Source organism: Cyprinodon variegatus, unplaced genomic scaffold (genome assembly GCF_000732505.1).
Source record: "Cyprinodon variegatus isolate N-32 unplaced genomic scaffold, C_variegatus-1.0 Scaffold307, whole genome shotgun sequence".
NCBI lineage: Eukaryota > Metazoa > Chordata > Actinopteri > Cyprinodontiformes > Cyprinodontidae > Cyprinodon > Cyprinodon variegatus.
Window position 1 is genome coordinate 77,249 of NW_015150760.1, and position 3,228 is coordinate 80,476.

Below are 3,228 nucleotides of genomic sequence, written 5' to 3' on the forward strand. Positions count from 1 at the left end.
TGCTGATTTTTTTTAACACAGAAAAATAAATATTGAAAATGTAAGCACTTTGAAATAGTAATGCGAATTTTTAGCTTAAGGAGAAAATCAATGAAATTTCAACTGTGTAGAAATAATGACAATGAATTTTTTTTAGGTCAAAAATGTGTTCTGAATATATTTTAACACTGAAACAGTAAGAACAAACATACAACATTTAAATTTCAGTGGCAGTTTTAATTCAAATCCCAGCGACACAGATTTACTTCCATACATTGTGTTTAACGGCAAAGGGACCACATTTGACGGTTGGCCACGCCCACATGCTTTGATGTAATAAAAATTCCTTTGATAACTTTTGATCCCCTGTACCTCAGCTCAAGATGGAGTAAGTTTGAAGTCTGTAAGTGAAAAGCTCTAGGAGGAGTTTGCTGAAATATGTCATAAAGGTAAAAAAGCAAAGGGATTTCTTTGATTTAAAATGGCCGACTTCCTGTGGGGTTTGGACCATGGCTCCAAGAGGCTTTTTTGTAGGTCCTAAGGGTTTACATAAGTGGTCCAAATTTCAGAACTCTCAGTAATAACATGGCATGGGGCTTACCCTTTGTTTCCCTGGCTAATGACCAAGTTTGACGCTTAGCCATGCCCACATGCTTTGATGTAGAAAAATTCCTTTGATAACTTTTGATCCCCTATGCCTCAAGTCAAGGTGGACTTAGTTTGAAGTCTGTAACTCAAAACCAGTAGGAGGAGTTCATTCAAATATAGAGGCTATGAAGTGCAAAATTACAGTGAAAATGTGAACTTCAATCAAAAATGGCCGACTTCCTGTCGGGTTTAGACCATGGGTCCAAGAGGCTTTTTTGTAGGTCCCTGTGTGTTAAACAGGTGTGCCAACTTTCATAATCCTAAGTCATTGCATGGCTTGGGGCTGGTTGTTTTAGTCTTTCTAGGGGGTGCTGTAGAGAAAGTAAGCCACGCCCACCAATTATTGGCCTAGATTCTTGTGTGGGCTTGGACCAAGTTCCATCATAGTGACACTGGTGCAGACTGAAGGATCTATGTGGAGATGAGAGCCAAAGGTATGGTCACGGCGAAACGCCCGACTTTGCCAGGTCACCATGGCAGCACCATTTAACTCAAAATCTTTGTACTTTAAACGAAGTTAGACCAACATGTTTTCTATCATCTAACAAAGTTTCAAGGTGCTGGTGTTTTAAATGACTGAAAGGGACCCTCCCAAGTGAAAAAAGTGACTTTCTTCCCTTAGGGGGCGGGGCTTAGATGATGTCATCATTTGACCAGCCAGTATGGTCAAGCACCCAAAGGGGCTCCTTACTGCCAAACTTTGTTCGATTTGATTTTTTTTTGTAAAAGTTATTCCATTTTAAAATTCTTGAAAAGTACCCTAACTTCAGGGCCCCTGGGGACCCCTTAAACATGCTCAAAAACGAAAACCTTTGATAACTTTTAATCTCCAATGCCTTAACTGCATAATGACCAAGTTTGAAGTCGATAGCTCATTATCCCTAGGAGGAGTTTGTTAAAGTTTGACATGAGCGAAAATGTAAAATGGCCAAAAATTGCACTTTGACCCAAAATGGCCGACTTCCTGTGGGTTTTAGGGCATACCTCCAAGAGACTTTTTTCCATGATTTGAAGAGATCTACCTGTGTGCCAAATTTCAAATCTTTGTGACTTACAGTTTCCCCCAACTCACGTTAGGGGGCGCTGTGGCGTAATTTGGGGGCGGCCATTTTGGATTCCATTATAGACCAGCTATTTCACGCAGGGGACAATTTACTGCCACGTTTTTCTGAGTTTTTGAATATGCAAAGTCCCCGTAAAATGTCTAGAGACCCCTGAGCCAGTTCTGAGCCGTCCTGAGTTAGCTCTGTGCCGTCCAGAGACCCCTGAGCTTGCTCTGTACCGTTCAGATACCCCTGACCTTGCTCTGTACCGTTCAGATACCCCTGAGTATATATTTAAAGAGGCTTCAGAATTCGGGGTTAGTAGAAATTCGCCTCTAAGAACCCCTCAGCGGGCGCCCCAAATAGCCAAGAGCCCCCCACAGGCACTTCAAGCCACCTCAGGGGCTGAACCTGTGCCGCCGTGGGCAGTTTCCTCTATGCTGGATTCGGAGCCGCGGCCAGCCACCTGAGACTCTGCCTCGCTGCCGGCCCCACGGCCGGCCACCTGAGACGCTGCCCCACGGCCGGTCCTTGGATCGTCGGCCATGCCTTCAGCCCCGCAGCCGCCCCCCGGAACGTTGGCCATGCCTTCGGCCCTGTGGCCGGCCCCCTGAGACTGCCTAGCCTTCGGGTCGGCGACCGGTCTTCAAAGACCCAGCTCCTTCCCTGGCCCCGTGGCCGGTCACCTAAGACTCTGTTTCGCCTCCGGCCCCGCGGCCGGTCTCCAGAGCGTCAGCCTCGCTGCCGGCCCCACGGCCGGCCACCTGAGACTCTGCCTAGTAAATCGTCACAGACTTTTTTTGCTTTCATCGACTTTAAGTGGGTCATTTTTTGTTCTGGACTCAGTTTTTGTTTTTTGCCCTCCTTGCCTAGTTCCCCCTCCGCCCACCCTGGGTGGGTTGTTTTTGGTTTTTGACTCTGTTTTCGCCCACCAGAGGGCGCCAAGGATCCCTTCCTGGGGGTTTGTTTTTCTGTTGGTTTCTGGGTTCTGTGTGCCTTTCTCCTCCAGAGGGCGTCCTGGGTCTCCTGAAGCTGGAACTGACTTCACCAGCTGTTCCTCATCTGCTCATCAGGAGACCAGCATATAAGAAGTGGCAGCGCAACACTCCAGTGCCAGAGTGTTAAGCCAGTTTCGGTTAGCAAGCCTGAGCCAACCAACCTGTTTGATTACCAGTCCCCCTTGATTCCTGAACCTGAACCTAACCAGTTTTGTCCTCTCTGCTTCTTAGGAAGAACCTGACTGAATCCTGGAACTCTGGAAGAGAGTTCCTTCATCTGCTACAACCTGTTTGCTCTCAGGAGAGCATTGGATGATCAACTGGTCAGAACCTGCCTGCCAGCTCTCAAGAGAGAATTGGGGAAACCTCTGATCTGAACACTTGAAAGTCTGAAGTCAAGCCTTGCCACTGTCAAGCCCTCTGCTCACCTTCAGCCTCTGGACCCTCCTGGTTCCCCTCCCTCTGCCGCTCAGCCTGAACCACAGAACAGGTACAGATCCTGCATTATTCCACAAACAACTGAACCTGGATCTCAGCTAACCGAACTGTCCCTTTCTGCA